General features: G+C 39.2%; 1 protein-coding gene across 1 annotated transcript in view; it reads left to right on the top strand.

Moving 5' to 3' along the window:
- The window catches only part of LOC123663864 (fibroblast growth factor receptor homolog 1-like), a 110249-nt gene that overhangs the window by 74001 nt on the left and 13324 nt on the right, over positions 1-22924 (top strand). The gene's annotated exons all lie outside the window — the stretch shown is intronic.

Below are 22924 nucleotides of genomic sequence, written 5' to 3'. Positions count from 1 at the left end.
GGTTGCGTGGATAAAGGTCGCCAGTGGCATCGAGCTCAGTTCAGGTGTAGCCTTTGCCTTAATTCGCTCTGCCTTCTGGGTCTCGATCCGTTGCTGTAGGCGCTCCGAGCCGCTGAGCGTGGACTCGTCGACAGCCGGAGATGCAGGAGGTGTCGGTGTTATGGATTTCGGTCTTAGATATCCGAGATCCTCCCCCCTGTCTTCGTAGACTATGACCTCACTGTACTTGGAGGCCATTAGGCAACCGTACCTATCAGATACGTCACCTCTATCATATCCGACCCTCATCGAATCCACGCTAATTCTTTTGGGGACTCCACCGGGGGTCTCGCTCAACCGGCGTAGCCACACACTAGACTGCGCGAAGGGGGACGTCTCTCCCCACTCGAACAACGCGATGCATTTGTTGTTCAAACGCACCAGACGGTAGGTCGAGTCGCCCTCCCGTTCTTGCGATAGCGCTGTGATTTTAGTGCGCTTTATACTTGTCTTTTGCGTGCTACCCTTTAACAGTAAAGCGAGCCCCGGCGAAATCGCCAGCCGATCGCGTCCTTCGGAACGACAGAAACTTATTCCCATCCTCTCTACTTCGCTGTCCATGAACAGAGCCACGCATTTGGTTTTAATTCCCACTTCTTCGCTTCCGTTCCCTTCGCTAAGCGAGGATTGTGTCATCCCGCTGTGGGTCGGTTGCGGAGGTGCGTTTTGGTCGGCTCTATTCCTGAACAGCTTCTGCAGCGAGGAGGGCATGGCCTTTGTTATTTGACCCAGAAGGGTGCGGCCAGGAGTCATCCGCGGACCCGTTGAGCTGTTACTCTGGGTGGCTTGTTGGACACAGTTTTGTTGTGTTTGTGGTTGTGCGTTGTGTGTTTGGGCGTGTGTTGCGTGTGTGTGTGTTGCGTGGACGACGGTGTTAGCGCTCTGCGTAGGTATTACAGCAGGTGGTGGAGCGGTCGTGCTGTTCCTTTTTGTGGCTATATTGACGGCCTTTCTCGCGAATGTGAGGAAGACAGTTCTGTTTGTTTCGCTCTCCAGGATGGTATGGAGCGAGGTCTGCTCAAGTTTGGTCTGGATTTTGAGTTCCAGATCCAGCCTATCCTTACTGAATCTCGGACAGTCCAGTATAACATGCAGAACTGTCTCCTCACAATTCGGATCGCAGATACACGAAGGACTGTCAGTGAGGTGGAATCTGTGGAGATACGCCGCAAATCCTCCGTGGCCGGTCAGAATTTTTGTGTCGACAGCTGTTGGTGCCGATTTCCTTACCAGCCTGCAAGCGGTCTTTACATCCGGTAGGAATATTTTCGTGACCGAGCCCGTCTCCGAAGAATTGTATCTTTCCTGCCACATCCTGACAGTCTCTTCCCTGATCTGCCTTCTGACATACGAGACGGGTACTCTGTCGTAGTCAGGTGCCGTCTTTTTTGTCAAGGCCGCTTTTTTGGCCAACCCGTCCGCTCTCTCATTGCCCGGTGTTCCAACATGGGCCCTCAACCAAAAGAACCGCACTGTCTTATTCTCCTCCCGGAGCTGTCTGATTCGACTCTTCATTTCCAGGGCCAGAGGGTGAGTCACTGAGGGGCTCCTCAGCAGATCTAAAGATGACCTCGAGTCGCTCAGGATGTTAATGGAGCGTGACTTTGAGGTTTTTGCCATGTCCACGGCTCTGAAGAGTGCGTACATCTCCGATTGAAAGACAGTGTTGTGCGGCTCTAACCGGAAAGTAGAGTATCTTACTTCCCTGCCTTGGTCCCAGCATGTGAGGGCAGCTCCTACTTTACCCTCTATTTTACTACCGTCGGTAAAGATGAGGGGCCCGACGATGTTGTGTTCTTCAAGGACTTCGGGGTTCAGATTCTCTAAGCGCTCGTACTCTGTTGTCATGAGTAGGGAAGGGTGGGGATTTTGCATTGGTCCCACCCTGCGCTCTAGCTCTCTTCCCGGTGGAAGAAGATCCGTGCTGTGGCCTTTTTTGGTTTTGAATAGTATGGCCGCCTCTCGAACGCGAAGGTCTAACGGGAGCAGGCCGGTGAGGACTAGTGCCGATGTCAGAGACACCGTTCTGTACGCCCTGCACATTTTTTGTGCAAATCCTCTCTGCAGTGAGTCTAGCTGCTTCCTTATCGATAGCTTCTCTGCTGCAGGGGACCATACGCTCGCTGCGTACAGAACGATGGGCTCTATCACCGCCACATATATGGTCCGTACGATCTCCCCATTCAGACCCCAACTCACTCTCGCCGCGCGCGCAAGCTGTTTATAAATGTCCGCCGCTTTTTTACATACGGCGGATACGTGCGCGTTGAAAGTGAGCTTTGAGTCCAAAATGAGCCCCAGCAGTTTTATTTTATCTACAAGCCTCAGTCGAGTGCCGGACATATGGATTATGGGGGTGTCGTATTTGAGTTTTTTAGTGAGCACCATCGCATTGGTTTTGTGCGCGGCGAAGCTCAGCTTATTACGTATACCCCACTCTTGTACGGCCGCTAAGGTGGTTTCGGCTGAGGTCTGTAGGTTGCTGGTTTTTTGGCTGGAGAAAACGAGGACAACGTCGTCCGCAAAGGCCTGACAGTAAACTCCCATCGCACTGATCTCTCTCAGAAGCGAATCCAGTATGAGGTTCCAGAAGGTCGGCCCGCCAATGGATCCTTGGACACAACCCTTCGTGGTCTCCTTTTCACTGGTCGCTCTGGCGTAATTTACGATGACCTTTCGGTCCTGGAGGTATGAGGCGACCATAGCGTATAGATTTCTCGGGCAATGCTTGTCCACTAGCTGTTTTTTGAGAGCCGGCCACCATGCATTGTCGAAAGCGCCCTCTATGTCAAGCGATACCAGAAGTACTATCTTCTTGGACTTAATTTCTTGCCTGATATGCTCGACGAGATCGTAGTCTCTCCGCGTCTTCCGTTCCCCTCTGTGGCATGAATCCGTACTGGCTTCGGTGCAGCGTGGGGAAGAGTCTCCACTGAAGTCTACCTATAAGCATTTTCTCAACTGTCTTTCCTAGGATTGACAGGAGTCCTATAGGTCTATAGGACTTCGGGTGGGTGTAGTCCTCTTTGGCTGGTTTGCGGAGGATGCGTACATGGGCGACTTTCCACTGCTTGGGGAAGTGGGACAGCGATAGGCATTTGTTCGCCAGCGCTAGGAATAACTCCCTGTTGCAGTTTATTGCCGCCGCGCATATATCCGACGTTAACCCGTCTGGGCCTGGAGCTTTTTTGGGATTTTGGCTCAAAAGAACCTGTTCCAGCTCTGCGGCCGTAAACGGCGGGTCGTCGTCGGACAGATCTTCTAACTCCGCGGGAGTTCTGCCTTCTACGGCCTCTCGGATCTGTTTGTGATGGGCGGTTTCGGTCTCTACAGAGTCGTCAGGGTAGAACGTTTTTGCTAGGAGTTTAGCCGACTGTTCTGGTGACAGTGTTTCGCCTGATTCGTTCCTTAGCAATGCGTCCTCGTGTCTACGAGAGGTCTTCCTGATGACTCTGTAGATGCCGTCCCACACGCTTTCACGGTCCTGTGCCGTGCAGAAGTCTTTCCAGCTCTGAGTGGCTGCTTCGTCTGCCGCCTGTTTATATTTTTCCTTGGCCCGTACGTATTCTTCGATGACGCCAGCCCTTCTGCAGGGTGCAGCATTTCTGATGCGACGTTTGGCTCTTAGTTGCTCCCTTTTCAGGGAATCTAGCTCTACCGACCACCAGGGCGGTCGGGGGTCGCCTTTCCAAGGTTTTATCTTCGGGATGGTACTCTCGCACGTGCGGTGAATGATCGCGACGTATTTTGCGATTATTCCATCGAGATCGTCCTTGTTCGAGACATTTAGGACGGCTTCCAGAGTGACGCTTTCTTCCGCGAGGCCGGTTGTTAGGGTAGCGGAGAAATCTGTCCATCGCGCCTTTTTGGTGTTGTATCTGCGCGTCGAGATTGGGTCCAATGGTTTCAAAGGCCCCTCAGTGCGCAGACTAAACGTAATGGCGTTGTGATCAGATGTGATCAGATTTCGTTCCACTCGCCAGGTTTCCAGTCTCGCGAGAAGGGATTGACTGGTTAGAGTCAGGTCTACGCAACTCGAGTATAGCCTGTCTCCTCTGTAAGTCTCGAACGTAGGAACTTCCCCGCTGTTATGGATATGGAGGTCCATCTCGGTGATAAATCTATGGAGTTGTGCTCCTCGATGGTCTTCGGAGCTGCTGCCCCACCAGTGGCTCCAGGCATTGACGTCACCGGCCACTATGTGATGGTGTGTGGGGAACTTCGCGGTAGCCGTTCTCACTTGTTTAAGGTATGGTTCCATGTCTTGGTCCCTTGGTTCGAAGTAGACGGACAGTATGCCAAGCTCGAGTCGGCCGGCCTTTACTAAGACGGCGGCCACGTTCTCGGTGACAATTTGGGGGTCATGAATGACTTCCACGTTGTCACCGAACACGATAATCGCCGCCTTTACTGGTTTCTGGCGGCCCAGGGTGCACTGGATGATCTTCGTGCCAGGGTATTGCCTCATTTCGCCCGTTCTACCGGTGTACGGTTCCTGTACTAGGGCGAGAGAGATCCTCTTCTCCCGGGCCACCTGAAGCAGTTCGTCCGTTGCCAACTTTGAGCGCTGCAGGTTTGCTTGTATGAAGCGCAAAGCGCATCCTGCCCCGACCGTCTCTCCGTAAGGGACCACAACTTTGGCCTCCGGGTCGCCCTTAGCAGTATTGTACCCTTGATCGAGCTATGTTGTCCCATTTTATTCGTTCCTGGCATTCTGCGCTATACGCTGTGTGTGCCAGGTCGGGACCAGATCTTTTTGCTCTGAAGCAGTTTATGCACTTGGGTGGTTCGCTCTTCGCCCTCGAGGGACAGTTTCCCCTCGTGTGTTCGCCGGCACAATAGTTGCAGGCGTCATTTTCCTGTTTGCAGAGGGCCTTGGTGTGTCCGAATCCAAGGCACCTCATGCACTGGACAAGCGGAGACTGGTCCTCGACGGCGCATCTTCCGAACCCTACGTAAATCTTTCCCCTGTCCACAAACCTTCTCCAGAGCGCCGGGGAGAGCTCGATTACCGGGTGGCACTCGTGGGGGTTTCGGGCGCGTTTTCTAAACCGCACCTTCATCCTAAGCGCTGCCCTGTCGACTCCTTCGAGAATGTAGCCGTTTTGTGCCTTTATGAGGTCTACAATTTCCTCGTTGGAGTAACTTGACAGCACTCCCCTCACGCAAATCAGGGGGTCTTGGTTTGTGGGCTCCCGCACCGTCAGTCCTGAATTTTTCTGAACCTGACCCTTGATCTTAGCCATGTCTTCTTTTGAGGCGCACCTCACCACGATCTTCTGGTCGCGCGCCTTCCGGACCCTTTCCATCCTCGCCCCAGACTTCTTTAGATCCAGCGAGTCTTTGATCTTTGCGAGTACTTGCTCGCTGGTCTCCTGCTTGTTTTGGGACGAGATTATGAGAGTGTGGTTGGGTCTTTGTTCCACACTCTCTGGTTTAGGTCGGGCTGCGACCTGGGCGTAGCTGGTTGACGCCATAGGAGCCAATTTCGTGACCCCTTCTTTGATCGTGTTTAGGGTCTCCTTGACCTCCTGTACCGCCATCTCTGTTTCCAGTGTCGGTTTTTTTGGCGATGCGATGGTCCTGCTAGAGTCCCTCAGGGCTCGCAGCTCCGAGGACATAATTTCGACTTTTTCGTTCAAGTCTTGGAATAGAAGGGTCAGATCCATTTGTGGGTGTGGTTGTGTACTGGATGGTTGAGTGTTTGTTACTTTTATGAATTGTTTTAACTCATCCAGGTGTGTTTTTAGTGTTGTGTCGATGTTTGTGTTTGCTTGCGGGTGACTTTCGCCATCCAAGACCAGCGGGATGTCGTCGATTTTGGCAGTGAGGAGGGTCCTGGTCTGTATAATTTCATCCTTAAGTTTTTCTAGGCCTCCTAAGAGCGAGCTTATCGTGCTCCCCACTGCCTTAAGCGACCCCTGGACATCGCTCGTCTGCGAAGTCGCTTCGCCGCTGGTCCTAGCCAACGAAAGCACCCTCTGCAGCTCACTGAGTTTTTCGTCCTGGTTCGCCTGAACTTCCTTGATGTCACGGATCCGCCGGAAAGGTTCCACCGTCTCGTACTCTAGCCAGGAGCGTACGGCTCTAGCCTCCCTCAGCGTCTCCACGACATCAGTCTGTGTTTTTTGCATCCCCGAGAGGAGCGTCTTCTTGAGGTCTGCGAGCTCTTTGGCGTGAGCTCTTTCGACCCGCACGAGTTCTTGGGCGTGACGGGTGCGCTCCTTCTCAAGGTTGCACTTGTGCCGGCTGCGCGAGTCCGAGAGTGACAGGATCGTCTCATATAGACCCTGCAAACACTCATAAGCGGTGGTTTTCGCCTCGCGTTTCATGTTGCCGACGCTTTCCAGAGCTTCTTTGCCACGTTGCAATAGTTGATTGGCCACCGCCGTGACATGGTCCATCTCAACTCCCGTTCCTCTCCTTGGAGTGGTGTAGAGGAGGGAGGTCCTCCTGCTGGTTTCGGAGGCTGGAGAGCCCACCGAGGACGTTTCAATGTCCTCCAAGTCTGACAGCGGGGGCTCCGAAGCTGTGTCAGTGTGGACGACATTATATTCCGCGATGTTCTTCCGTTGGTCGCCTGACGTCGACGGCAGCGGTGCGGCAGGTGTGTTTGTTCCGGTTACACTCGCGAGCTTCTTGAGGACTTTTTTGCGAAGCGAGACCGATGACTTTGAAGTCACCGATGACGCCTCGGTTGCCTTTTTGGCGTGGGAAGACATTGCTTATTAGCTACTTACGTGCTAGTTTATATACAAATCTATAAGTACAGTCGACTACTAATAAATAAAAAAAAAAAAAAAGAAAAGAAAAAGAAAACAAAAGAAAACAATAATAAATTAATTTATGAAGGTCGGTCGGTCGGTCTTAGGGACTCACGCGGCGCAAGGATGGTGCGACGCCGATGTTGCAGTGGCACGAGGACGCCGATGTCGTTGCTTCCTCGTGGAGTACCAAGTTCGAACGGTTGTGGTGACCGGTAGTGATGAATGTTGTTGTTGTTTAGAGTGTCCCGTTCCCAAGGTGTTGAATCCGGTAATTCTGTTGAAGCCAAGTTGTTCTTCTTCTTCTCCCGAGTTGATTGATACCAAACACGGGGTATCTATCCCTGCTGGTTCCTGAGGTATGGCCCGCGGGGGTGAGGTCAACCAAGCGCGGAGGGGGGGGAGGGTCTCGTGGGGCGTTGATTTAGGGGGGGGCCCACAATTGGTATGGGGGGGAGGGGTGGCAGGTATATATAGGAGGTTACTCCTCAGGTTTTCCCCTCTTGAATGAGCCCCAACACCGAGTTTTGGGGACTAATTATAATTTTTAGGGGGTAGTATTCAGGGGGTAGGGGGTGGTTCCTAGGAGTTTGGGGGTGTGGAAGGGTCTCGTTACTACGGTTCTAACGAACCGCAGCAAGGGGGGGTGCGAAATAGGGAGCTCGGTTTTCCCTGGATTCTTACCCGCGAGCTGGTCTTCCTCAGAGCTGGTCTGCAGATGGTGGGGCCGAATCCTCGACAGATCGATTGCCGTCGGTGGAGCGCCGTTACGTCAGTCCCGTCGTTTGTAAGGCGCACGTGATGTTCGTGACGTACGTGACTCTGTCTCTAAGTGAAGTTGTTTATTTATTTATTTTTTGGGTCTCGTCGGCGCCGGCCTGGCGGGCACGTGGATGTTGTTCCTCTATAGAGGCTATGTACGCTCACTTTAGATGCTTATATTTCGAGAACCAAGACCCCTAGAGAGACAAGAGATATGTCAAACGGTAGGTCTCACCGGCGGCTACAAACTATCAATTCTTCAAATCCGTGCTTGCGGTTTTTCTACGCCTTCCTAGGCTCTGAAGTTCCGACGCTGATGATACGGGAACCAGGGACTCCACAGACTTGCGAACACTTTACACTTGTTGACTACACTTAATACTATCGCGGTCACCACTTTTTGAACACACGCGGCTCGAAATTCTATTTTTTAAGAATTTTTTTTTGTAGAGCCGATGTTATACGTGCGAGTTTTAGACTTGTACTGGGTGAATATTTAGTTAGGAATTGAATAGTCTTACATAAAATGTAAATGTGTACTACCTGTACCTGTTGCGCTGGCGGTTGCGGGTTCGATCCCCGCACATGACAAACATTTGTATTGGCCATACAGGTGTTTGGCGTGGTCTGGGTGTTTGTGCAGTCCTTGTGGGTCTCCCCACCGTGCCTCGGAGAACACGTTAAGCCGTCGGTCCCGGTTGTTATCATGTACACCTGATAGCGATCGTTACTAATAGTAGGAAATATATCCGCCAACCCGCATTGGAGCAACGTGGTGGATTAAGCTCTGATCCTTCCCCTACATGGGGAAAGAGGCCTATGCCCAGTAGTGGGATAGTACAGACTAAAGCTTGTATGTTACCTCAGAACTTTTGACTGGGTAGAGACCGATTTCGACGATTTTTTCTTTAATCGAAATGTTGCGTGTCATGTAGTCCTATTTAAACTAAATGGAGATCTGACAAGTAATTTTCGAGTTATATCTAATAATGCGCATTTACTTGACTATTTTTTCGTGTCCCTACGTTGTATTACTTGTCGATGTAATTGAAGTCGTTTTTTTAGTTGTAGAGCAAATATAATCATTTTAATAACTATTAATGATAGCTGTAAGCGTTTTAAGTACTTTTAAAGTTGTAGATTGTCTTTATCGATTCTATAAATAGTTGCTGCTGTATGACTGATTTTTATTACATATTTTATATTATTGTTCTTGACGAATGGAACAATTACTTATATTTTATGATGAGCTGTAAGTTCTGAAGAACTATCCTCATAAAATAAAAATATTTGATAAGTTAATTAAAAACTTCTAAGTATTTCTCTATTTTGTTACGAGGTTTTTAAAAATACACATTTTCAACTTCCTTCGCCTAATCGTCCAGTTTCCGCATCCTATATAAATACCATAGCAACCGTGACAAACGGCTTCCTCGGCTACGGGATACTTTTAAATTGGCCGGAAGGATTCTTAAAATAATCGAAATACTAGAAAGAAGTGAGTTAAAACAGACTTTAATAAAATCGAAATAATTTCCAGTTCGGTTAATAATAATAATAATAATAATAATAAAAACTCTTTATTGTACACCAAGAGTGAGTAAGAGTGATAAGTACAAAAGGCGGCCTTATCGCTAATGAGCGATCTCTTCCAGGCAACCTTTCGGTCGGTTCTGTTGTGTTGTCGAAATGAGAGCGTTCAAGAAACTGGTAAAGAAATTTTTCGATAATATTATATAAGTTGAAACTGTAAAAAGACATTTGTTAATTGATTTATTATTTACTAGCTTTTACCCGCGGCTCCGCTCGCATTGATTTTTTTAATATAAAGTATCGTATGTTACTTGTAATACCTCCAAGAATATGTGTAAAAAGTTTCATGATGATCGGTTAAGTAGTTTTCGCGTGAAAGCGAAACAAACAAACTTACATTCTCATTTATAATATTAGTAGAAGGGATTATTTACCAGAAATAATGACAAATTGCTTCCTTAAAAAATGGGTCAAACTTTTTCATACCTTATAAGTAGGTACAGTAGCTGTCGTTTTAAGCCCTTAAGTTTGATTAAATTTTAGAACTGTTTTTATCATTTAACTTGTAATGTTAAACAGTAAATGAAATTTGACTATATATTTCTGAGGAATTTTTTAATTTTTGGCAACCCTAACTTTAAAAACTTCGCTATGGTACTACTGCTACTACTCCAAAATAATAAGACTTAAATAGCAGTACATACACATATTCTTAACAGTATTATGAATAAAATGCGGATACCAGGAATAGACCAAGTAGAGACTTGGTCTATTCCTGGTAGACATCGATCAAGGAAGGTGAGTGGTCAGGATAATAAAACACTACCGTCAGAAGGTTTAAATTAATGCCCTTTAAGACTTAGTAAACGAGTATGTGGTAAGGAATACTAAAATACTCTATAGTCTAAATAGGTTACCGAGAATTTTATAAAGGAAAATAGCTATGTTAAATAATAAGCTAATATCATTATAAAAGCTGAATATATTACTATACTGGTGTTAATGTACTGGTATACTTTTGGTATTAACATTTTTCAACTAATTTGAACACACATTAATTAGATTTTGAAAATTTTGAAATTGGAATGGAAGTATGTTGGAAAAAGATTTTTTTTCTTTTTTATTACAACTGGATCGTGTTTCGCTGTATGGTAAACAGTAACAAATTAAGTATTGACATAAATTCAAGATAACAATTTTTCAATTAATTTAGTTTTAAATTGGTGTTTTAGATCACGTCCCACGTGAAAAAAATCCTATCTTTTTAACATTTTACTTTATCTTAGTATACGAGCTACTCTGGCAACGTACTTCTGCATAACCGTCCAATACTATTTTTCTTAGCCCTGAAAATTTGGATAAAGTGAACGCAAATGGAAACGAATTTACTTTCTCGTAATATACTTTTATTGTACATTATAGCCAAGCTCAGGTGCTCACGAAAGGTATCACGCGCAACGAGTCTATTAAAATAGCTTGTCTATTTAAACAACGTCAAATTTAAAAATATGCTAGAAATTTTTTCTCTATGCAAAACTTGATACAGATAACCAGCTATACTCAATCTGCGGCCCGCGGGCCGCATGTGCATATATATCTTTGTCAAAACTTTTCTTTTTCATTAATAAAGTAATTACATTGTTAACTTGGAATTAAGTTTTAATTAAAACCTAAATAATTCTGAGGAATTTTAGCTTGCAGCCCGCGAAATCATGACTGAAACGTGTCCGTGGCCCCTTAAAAAAAAGGTTGAGTATCGCTGCATTAAACCTACAGAACATCCTATTTGAAGGAACGTAGTTAGAAGTCGAACTCCTATATCCTTTTTATGTAGGTACAACATAATTGGATAATATAGTAGAACGAAATCGAACGAAGTTTTAACAATTAGACCACTTCAAAATCTAATATATCATATTTATTGGATATGAACTTTTATCATCATCAAAAATCCAAAAAATACAAGTAATAATTCCGTCCGTTTTATAAATATTCTGGTATTTCATTTAAACAATTTCGTTACGTCTGTAACAGTAAGTCAGATTAGAGAATTAACTGCGCAGGCGTCGGAAACAGCTCGAATCTGCCGCGGGCTGATCTAATGACGCTCAATTACGAATTACGTTTATATGTCTGGGCTACGTTCCATATAAACAAGTAGATTTTCCACATAATTTTGTTTGTAAAAATCTGTAAAATTTTCAGTCTATTTTATAGCCTCTGTTATATATAGGTCTAAACCAATATAAATTCATAGTTTAATCAGTTATCCGTAGAATTGGCCAAATTATTGCATTCCAGTCATTCTTCGTCGCAACGTATAAGTTATAATACAAACCCATTCAAGCTCTTTTAATATTTTCAAAGACATATTAGAGATATTATATTGATTATCTTATAATACTTTTGTATAATTTGTCCAATAAATAAATTTTATATAAAAAATCTCTAAGACCACGATTTCGTTAAGTCAACTATGTAACATCAAAATGAGTCATCAATATGTCAGATTCTATGACTTCAAAGTTCAACTCTTGCGCACCTAATTACAAAAACCGAGAATTGAACTTCCGTTAATCAGTGTTATTGATACAAATAAAATATAACTAATGCGTTTCACGTGCGTCTCGTCTATTGGAACCTGAACGTTCCCTGAAATCGATTTCCCACAAATCAAACTAATTGAAAGCCAGCAAAAGAAGCGCACGCGCACCTCTATAAATAAAACAAAGATGGCGGGCGACCCTTCGTACGTGCGAGACAAAAAATTATTTGAACCGTCTGTAAACGGTTTTAAACTATTAGCAGAAATACAGACACCATAAGGCCCCGTTAATAAGATGCTTGGAGTAATAACAAGGTAGCTGTTGTTTCAATCTTACCCTCAGGGTAGCAAATGCTTAAAATTTCAAATTTATGTACGCAAAGGTTTAGTATATTTTGGAAATTTGAATACCCACGTTGAGTTTTCACACCAATGAGACTGGTAAGTCGTTGCTAGATGTTGTATAGCCGGTCTTACTTTATTATAGTTTGTATAACTTATCAATAGAATAATAATTAATTAATTCCAAGCAATTAAATATTTCCCTTAAAAAGGTCTACAAGATTTAATACTGCCATCGAATAAGATTACTTGGTGATTTGAGTATATTTGATAAAATTATATAAAATAATTGCTAGAGTTAAAAAATTCAAGTATGTGATACTAACGAATTTATTAGACTAGAATAAATATTCAAAATTGTTATTTGTGTCTTTCGATATGCAAATAATAATTATTTCGAGAATTCATGCATAGTAATTTGTTATTGTAAGAGGAAGGATAATCTATACAAATAAATAAAATTCGAGTGTCTGTTTGTAATAAAATAACCGCTTTTTCAATAAATTCATATGTATGTATGCAAGGTACACATAACAAAATAACATTCATTATTCATAATTTTTGTCTGTCTGTTCCGGCTAATCTCTGAAATGACTAGACTGATTTTGACGGGACTTTCACTGGCAGATAGCTTATGTTATAAGGAGTAACATAGGGTACTTATATTTAAGATTTTTTTTTTAATTTAATAACTGCGAACTAAACAATAACTATTTTGTTAAATTTCACGCGAACAAAGTCACAGGCACAGCTAGTGTTATAATAAAAATACATATAAATTAAATTAAGTACTTATCAAACTTCTAACATAGACTTGATTAGGTAACATGAACAATGTTGGTGCATTAAAAATACTTGAAAAGCTTAATGTTATTAAAAAGCTATGTTTTTATATTCATTTAAATTTTTCTTTATTTTTTGCTAACTGAAAAAAATTTTGTTATATTCCACGCGGATGAAGTCGCTGGCATAGCTAGTTATTAATATATTTCTTCATTACTTTAGATAAAGTTTTGACATATTCACTTAATATGCATTCTGTTAGCAATCTGGTGCTAATAGGCAAAATCAAAGATAGGATAGTACTGACTAATACGAAATCACTCAGTAAGTAATAACGGATTATATTCTAAATACCGACTAAGGGACACTAAATCGTAGCCCCAAAATCTGAATACAGGAAGCGGATGTGTCGTTGTCGCTTTTTTAATAATTCTATTTTATACTCTTGCCGCGTCTACGATTGTAGGAATTAAAAATAAATTCCTCTTTTCATCTTTCCGATCTGTTCGCGTTATGGCTTCCAAAGAGAAAATTTGCTTTTGAAGACTCGGTTCACAATAACTCATAATTCAAATTTAATATATGTATGTATTTCATAGATGTCGGCCATCTTAGTCTGGCGTCTACAACGATTTTTTTGCCACAACATGTGTTTTTAAAAGTTTTCGAAATCCGATTTTATTGAGTATTCAGTTTCATTTATAATGACTTGCTTGCAGACAATGGTTAGGAATTTTAATTTTTAAGTTAGTACTGCGGGTTGTTGTACTTGTAGCATATTAGTAATATGTTTTTGATTTATTTTATATCTACCATACTGAAGTTATTGGTTTCTATTTATTTTAGTACTTATACTAAAATTTAACGAAATTTTATGTTGCAGGAGGTTTTACCTGCGATATTCTTTTATTGTACCGACGCCGCGTTGGCGAAACGGTTACAGCCATGGATTGTACCTGTTGCGCTGGCGGTTGCGGGCTCGATCCCCGCACATGACAAACATATGTATTGGCCATACAGGCGTTTGCCGTGGTCTGGGTGTTCGTGCAGTCCTTGTGGGTCACCCCACCGTGCCTCGGAGAGCACGTTAAGCCATCAGTCCCGGTTGTTATCATCTATACCTGATAGCGATCGTTACTTATAGTAGGGAATATATCCGCCAACCCACATTGGAGCAGCGTGATGGATTAAGCTTTGATCCTTCTCCTACATGGGAAAAGAGGCCTATGCCCAGTAGTGGGATATTATAGGCTGAAGCGAAGCGACAAACCTTCTTTGTTTCTTTTCGAAATTCGATCTATTTTGGAACATAATCGACAGAATATCGAACACTTCTAAAATTATTACAGAAATGCTAAATTGACCAATTATATACGCGAGTTTTAATGAGATTACACAAAATTGTTACTATGTAAATACCTACGTACTCGTTTACTGGATCTCACTACTTGACCAGAACCACATTAGTATCACTTAGTATCTTTTAAGCAGTTCTGCTGCGTTGAATGACATCATTTTTATATAGTACTCAAAAATCTAAACTTTCTTCATAGAAATGCCAAAAAAATACCGATTACTAAGTATGAAACCCAGTAGATTGTTTATTTTATTGTAAAAACTAGACATAAGCATCATCGACGCCCGATTATATAAACTAAGAGAAAACATATTCCATTCCGTCAGACGCAATTTAAAATTATGATTGAGTGACAATTTGTCCGAAATGTTTTATCACTGCTAAGACGCTTGTTGTGGATGTTTTAATATTAGTTATGACAGAAAATTACACCATCCGTTGAAGAGGAAACGCTATTTCAAACGTCGCACGCCAAAACTAATGTAACGGTAGTCATGCGACACCCTTACCAGCTACCAATTTATTAAAAAATTGAGTAACTACACTCCATTCTTTATTTGTAACAGGGTAAGGATCAAAATAGCACAGCGTGTTTATTTTAGTATGAAAAACTATGTGGTTATTGTTGCAGTATCGTTTTTTGGGACATCGATACTTGACGCCTCGAGTGTCTCCTGCAGTTTTTTCATGGTTACTTTTTTTATAATTACATCGAGCATTTTAATGGCTTTTTTCATTTCACTAAAACGGTTGAACTTTTAAGTTTTTTATTGGTTAACCTCATCTAGTTAAATAACAAGAATAATATTCTTGAAATTTTAAACTTTCTTTGAATAAAAAAGGCAATACATACAGCATGCATATCCAAACGCACAAATATACAAAGTATATCTCATTCTGAAGGAATCAAAACAATAAAAACATCTTAAAATTCTTAAGTTTTCAAATATTGAAAAACCGCTAGGTACTTAAGATTTAGATTATTTATAACAATAAATCTGAAAGACCAACTTTATATAACCAGTTAAAACATTTTCAAACTAGCTTATGAAGACTGCATCTATGTAAGTTTTAATTAAGTTTATCTCAAGACCATCAGTTGTGCCATTGACATTTTCAGAAAGGTCGCCGTTGATCCGACAACAGTTTAATGACTTCCGAGTTCCAAAAGGAACTTGTTAATAGTTTGCTGTTAGTGAAAACGGAAAAGGGAAAAACATGAATACAGTCCACTCATGTACTCACAACTCTTTTCTATTTGATACGGTAAATAAATAATGAACGGCGAAAAGTGTAGTGCTAGACGAATATTCAAAAAAGGCGTTTTAAACATATCATATATTTAATTATTGTAGTTCATTGATGTCGTAAGATATTGAGGTTTATTTTATAGCAATTGATTGACTGAAATTTTTGTTCATATTTAAAATGTTTAATTTAGAATAGACTTCGAATTATTTCTCCGTTTATAAGATAGTTGATAGTTGTATTAATTTTCGAAATGTTAATTCCATTAATATAAAACTGAATGGCTTAGAATTTTTGATTTCTTAGTATGAGATATCTATATTGAATTTCCTAATGTCAAAGCGTATGCCATATTTATATATATTACTAGCTGACCTCGTAAACGTTGTTTTGCCATAACACAAAATTTCAAATATTTTTCTCAATTTGATCGCAGCACCAACTGTCGGGACAAACTGAAATTAAAATAGAATAATATTTAATATTTGATGCTGCGATGGTAGCGCAGTCTACCGGATCCAATCTAAAACATTCCAAAATTAACAACTACTTATAAATGATAAATTATAACAAACATTTATTTTACATTATATAATTAAATAAACATTTTCCAGTGGACCAAATTGTGAATCTAAACCATCCTCGAATCCCCTTGAACTCACACAAAAAATTTCATCAAAATCCGTCCAGCCTTTTAGGAGGAATTCAGTGACATACACACGTACACAAGAAATATATATATAAAGATTTATTTTGCTTTAGAATGAAATGAATCAAAAACTAGTCGAAGTCACGTTCAAAAACTGTATTCATCTTATTGAACAAAATTATACATCTTTGAGTTTGACACATATTGTTTTAAATAAAGTTTCGATATAATACACTTCACAAATAGATAGTAATTAAAGGCAGGGAATCATATATCTTTTATAATAAACCCGTCAGCGGTTAACAACGACAAGTCTTTCTTTCATTTTGTTCGGTCCAAGGTTCTTATAAACGTGAGTTATGACGCCCGATGACATTCAGTTATAAATACTGAGTTAACGATAATTGCGTGAAAAAATATGTTTAAGAATACATGTACCCTTTATCGAAATTGTCTCATTGTTTATGTACTAGAGCGCGCACATAAATTATTCAAGTTAAATTCAAACTACATATCTTTGTGCCTTTAACATAAATTAATCTATATATTAATACGTAAAACAAAAACTTTGAACCGAAAATTGCGCGCACGAAGGAGTGTAAATTTCACACACTTATAGTTTATATAGAGAAGGAGTGCAGAATGCTCATATTTTTTTTAAACATGTATAAAAATACATTAAATTTAATTAAAACAACATTACACACACTACCATGTATTTGAAACACACACACACACACACACTTATATATAATTCAAATTAATTATGGTCGAATTTCGATCAATGGGCTACTACTAGTAATAATTTTTACTTCTAATGCCGTCATCGTCTACCCGCAAACTTCATTTTCGTGAACAAGACATTCGTAGATAATGTCGTAGTTTCGAGCTCCGCAAAATGGAAATAAAAAACATGGTAACAATCCCGTTTTTTAAATAATTTTAGTAACAAAATGTTGTGTTCTCATAATAACATATAGTATTAAATAAAATAAATACATAAATAAATTGTACTACGTTATAAGTATGTTGTAGGTAGCTTATTCTCTTACTAATAGCTCCAGTATTTCATCGAGAAGCGAATACGAAAGATTAGAATACGAAATGTTATATTTTACTTTTTTTTTCTTTAAAAAAATATTTAGATTTGTTTCTTCATTTAAAAATGTTAGTATTATAAGTGCCATATGAAATCCGATTTTTTAAATAATGTTAGAAAAAGAAAGTAAAAACATTAATAACAAAAAACATATTGTTTAAAATACAATTAAAACACTGTCCACCATAGTCTGAGTTATTGTAAGATGTTCCATAAAAATTAATGCTTTATAAGTGTTTCAGTCTAGAAATAATTTCAATTATGTATTAAAGCCCCTTTTGCGCCCACGTTAAAAAATCTCTTTGGATCGACTCCAAGTTAATGTAGCCACACTTCGTATTTCACTAGTACACGACTCATTTTAGGCTATTCTATGATTTTCTAGAAATCAATATGTTAAATGTTTTTTTTTTGTTCTCTTCTCTTGGTATTATTTATCATTTAGGTAAGAAATTGTGTGTCATGTGTGTTTCCGGACCCCCGACAGAATTCGCAACCCTACTTGGACCCTTTTATTATTAATTACACTCAACGATATTCAAGCCTTTAAAGAATGAAAAACAAAAAAAAAAAAAGATTACAACCTAATTTATCACACTGGTACACTTCTAATGTAATGTGATAATGTTAAGATATTACTTATTTTAAAATCTATAGATTTTATCTTATAAACATAATTTAGAATACATTTTAATAAATAAACAATTTTTTAAATATATTTAGCCATCTTATCCTTGTTGTAACACCATGTCTTGGTTCCCCTATTCGGAGCAATCAAAAGCCCATACAACACGGATTATCGTTACGTACATCATTGCGTTTCTAAAAATTGTTCCTACAAACGCGTTGTTTGATTTATAATTTTTTCTTAACGTTCCTATGTTTACGCTGGCCTTTGACGTTGTTTGCAGTTTATCTTTGTATCGCGACTTTTACTGCTTTGTTTAGTCCATTTCTATTTAGTTCACATAATTCATATTACTGTATCTATAATATAAAAATGAGTCGCTGAATGTGTTGCTAAGCGCAAAACTCGAGAACGGTTGGACCGATTTCGCTAATTCTTTTTTTAAAATATTCCTTGAAGTACGAGGATGGTTCTTACGGAGAGAAAAAATCTAAAAAAAAAAAATAAATTTCCTGAAAAAGTCTAAAAACAACACTTTTCTATACTCCCATACAAAAGATTTGTGATAATACTTAAAAGTCAATTTGAACTTTACTACCATACGATAAAGTTTGTGTTAGGCGATACTAAGTTCGCCGGGTCAGCTAGTTTATTAATAAAATTTCATTTTTAAAGTTAAACTTTTTTACGCACGCTTGACTTGGGGAGTGAAGCTGATGAATGCGTGACGGGAGCGTTACAAAATTGAGATCGGGCGAGGCGAACGAAGTAAGAGAGAAAGGTGCGAGCACACATTTTCTTTTCCTCTTTCCCTCATAGCCAGTTACGTTTCGTATATCTAAGACACAGTGCAGGCCTATTGTGCAGGCCTATTGCTAAAGAAGTTTTACTTCAGTCGTGTGGTCTAAAGCATACTAATTTTTTAAGTATTTATTTAAAAAAAAAAAAACAATGTGTTTATCGATTTCATCTTGGATAAAATACAGCATAATATATTTTTGACATGCGTGTTGTTATTGATATGATATAACGTTATTAAAGTAGTATGTTATATTATTTTATTTTAATCTCATTGCACTAAGCAATTATTTTACACAAAACAAAAGACTATTGTCATAGTTTTTATGTCAATGAACCTTATCACGTTATATACATTTGTGTGTAAAAGCAAAAAGAACAAATCCTCATTTAAAAGAAAATCAGAGATTACACAAATACACAACACACACATACACACACATCATTAACTACTTTTTCAATAATAATAGTTAACGTAATAATTTTATCTTTGATTTATTTATAATATTATCTGTTACATAACAACACGGCTGAAAACATGTTCCAAAAATTAAATTATCATTCAAAATCACAGGATTCGATTGTAAAGAGATTAAAAAGCTTACACCATTGTTCGGAACGGTATCGTACGCTGTAATGACAAACAACACGATATATGTGTACAATTAGTGACCTCCTATTGTAAGGGATTGTAATACAGTTATTTAAGGACAATGAGACCACACAGAGTTCAGAGAGAATCAGGGATAAACAGAACATCGCTTAAAACTTTAATTACTGCGATAGACAGTAGGAAATACCTTGCTCAAAATCTGGAGAATTACAAGTGGGTACAAGTGGGTGGTACCTTACAGAATTTCACAGCTAAATAATACTGCTTTTAACCAGTGTTGTGTTCCTGCAGTGAGTAAGGTAACCAGAGCTCTTTGGGCGATTGGGTGTAGAGCAGGCAATGCGCTTGCGATCTGGTGTTCCAGGCGTCTATAAGCTACGGTAATCGCTTAGTATCAGGTCAGCTGTACACTTGTTTGCCGACGTAGTTGTACAAATATAATTGATTTTATCATTAAAGAAAGTCGACTGTGATTATATTATGTGCTTTAGTAAATTATTTCCATGATAGCAAATTGATAACAAATTTATGCAATAGTTATTTATCAATACTTATTTACTTACTTTTTTTATTCGTTTTATTTATCAGTCATCATTATCATCACTTCAGCCTAATACAGTTCACTGCTGGACGTAGGCCTCCACAAGTTCGCAGCAAAAATGGCGTGAACTCACGGCAAAAATGGCGTGAACTCATGTGTTTTGCCCGGTCGGCCTTTTAAGTTCCAGGGTGGTAGTGGAACTGTGTTATCCCTTACGTCGCCTCTTACGACACTCACGGGAAGAGAGAGGGTGGCTATATTCTTACTGCCGTAACCACACAGCAATATATATTATTTATCAGTACTTGTTTTGTTTTGTTATTCGTTTATATTACAAAAGTAAAGAAATTGCTATCATATTTGGACCATAATCACATATATTAATTATCTGTAAATAATTACAGCATTATACATTTTAAGGTTTGTATGTTATATGGAAAATACTTGGCATTCCCTAGTTGACATTACTATTGTTTCACTCAATTCACAAGCAATTCATTTAACATTTTCTTTAAATCATATGTCTGCTGGAAAAAAAATATTATTTCACGTCAATTCAATTTGTACATTCGTAGAAATTAGGAAACACGTTGCTATTGTATATTTTTTTTTTACAATTGTAACGAATAATTTAAAATTGGCATTTATATAAAATTTCAGTTACATCCTTTCCCGTGCATGTATTTGTCAATCATCGATGGAATATAATTATGTATATAACAATTCCGAACGGTCCCACGTCCATGTGTTCACACGGGTCGCTATTGTTTTTAAGAGGAAAAAAATGTGATTCGATTCTTAAGAAAGCTTTTTTGGACCCAAGGGCACAGGTTTGCATCTGTTCAACATGTGCAACATTAATATTATTTCGGAGTTTGCGAATGATATATTGAAAGTGTATCGATATATCGATGACAGAATGTCGATATTCCACTGAGCTATTCTTCCCTTCTCTATGTCCTTACCTAAGCTTCTCGGGAGTGCGAGTGTTAAAGATAAGATGCTGCGCTTGAGTCAATTTTATATATGAATTTGCACTGGAATTCCAGTTCTAGTACCTACTTATATACCTATCACTGGTGATTTTAGAAATACTAGCGACATGGCCCGGCTTCGCTCAGGGTTCTTTGAAGAATTTATTGGTGCTCCGAGAGTGATAGTGCGCCGTTGCAAAAAATGCTTGTCTTTTATCGGCAAGTAATGGTGTGAGGTGTCGCGACGCGGTGCCAACCGTTTCGCTGCAAGGGTTTTTGAAGTAAAATTTCTTTACGCACGCTAGACTTGGGGAGTAAGCTAGTGAATGCGTGACGAGAGCGTTACGAAAAGTGTGACCCGGCGAGGCGAACAGAAGTTGAGAGGGAGATATAAGTTAGTGATGATAGAAAGAGTGAGAGTTATATTTCGTAAGTTTTAAATCAGTCGTGTGGTCTAAAGCACACTCGTTTTTTATTTTTATTTATATGGAAAATTTAAATTACATTGTTATGGAGCTTTATTTAAACGTCTTTAGTTTCTTAAGGCAGTGCAATAGGCTTTCTAAATAACATAATTATAATGAATGTATAATATATTATGATAATGACGATTATGTCTGGGACTTTCGAAAAGTTAAAATCAGTAGTTATTTATAGCTTTATTACTTATTATTTATTTATAGCTTTATTATTTATTAACTATAGGGGCAACTAAAGAAGTTTTACTTCAGACATGTGGTCTAAAGCACGCTCAGTTTTTTTTTGGTTGGGTGTAATTTTAAAGAGGTGATAACTTCTAAATAGTATTATAAATAAATAAATTATTCATTTAAATGGAATAAGGTAAAAGATAATTTTGATCTAAATGGCCAAGGTAAGTAATATACTTATTTAGATAAGAATTAGTATTGATTAGAAGAAATTAGCGTTGCAACTAAAGTCATATATTTAAATTAATTATTTAAAGACAAAAATGGTAACTGTGAGTTAACCTTTCGAGATATAAAAATAAGAAACACCAGTAACAGACAGACGGAGGCGGAGAGCGTTTTTTATAGGATGTTGTTATTATTTGCCGATTTAGTCTTTTTGACTAGATAATATAATTTTGTATTGATATTTGTCCCTTTTTATATGTTGTGTTTTCTATATTGTACACATAATATAATGTAAACTATATAAAAATATATTACTGAGGAAAAAGTTATGACAGTTCCAAATAACGCTGTAACAAATCATGAAACTATCCGTACTTTAAAAGAACAAAGAAAAAGACAGTTATGTTAAAGTTTCGTGAAGCAGTTATATTTATTTTTAACCATTATAGTTACTGGAAATTATCGATGTCGATAGAACAAAGCGCGTCACTATCGTCCGCCATAATTCACAGACCATAAATCAGGGCTGGTGTACTCGGCCGAGCCCACTCAAACAAAGCAATGCAACATTGTGATTTTTATTTGTATTTAAAAATTAGTCCAACCGTAACTTGACATTTGACACTAATGACATTACATAATTATATATTTAGAACTTTTGAAGTTTCGAAATTAATATACAAACAAAATTTTTGTTTGTTAAGGGTTGATAAACGATAAAACGGTAAAACGATTGCCACTGAACAGTTTCCAGTAGGGTTAAATTTCTGTTTCGGTGGTTCAAAAACAAATGCACAGCGCGATCTAATTGCAATCGCTGGCGAAACAATTGCTTACCCATTACTCCAAGCCGTCAGCAAGATTTGCTTTATTTTGATGTTTTTTTTTTATCTACAATCCTATATACCTAATATTAGATAACCAGCTAAATTTACGTCAAAACATTTTGTTATTAAATAAAATTGTGAAGGGCAAAATTTAGACCGAGAAATTTTACAAACACAAGGGATTATAAAACATAATCTTTACCCATTGAAACGCGTTCGTTTTTAACCTGTTTACACAGACATAATAATTTGTAACGCTAATCCCATAAAATATGCAGTAACCTTATAAAACGCTACACAACCGGACAAAAATAATGCTGAAGTTTTTATAACCACCAGTCAGGACTTACGAGGGTTAACGCGATATTCAGCTAACATAAAATTATATTTCGGGCCATATGCAACACGTACGGAGCGAATACTTCACGTTTTATTTACTTTGAAACGATCGAGCTTATGTCATTTTGTATTTCTGACTGTTAAAAAAAAACTCTTCGTGTCTTTGCTTTTAACCTTTTAAATTTATTATTTTTGCCTAGATTTT

This window comes from Melitaea cinxia, chromosome 21, assembly GCF_905220565.1.
Source record: "Melitaea cinxia chromosome 21, ilMelCinx1.1, whole genome shotgun sequence".
NCBI classification, from domain to species: domain Eukaryota; kingdom Metazoa; phylum Arthropoda; class Insecta; order Lepidoptera; family Nymphalidae; genus Melitaea; species Melitaea cinxia.
The sequence above is the reverse complement of the archived record's forward strand: the minus strand, read 5'-3'. Positions and strand labels throughout refer to the sequence as shown.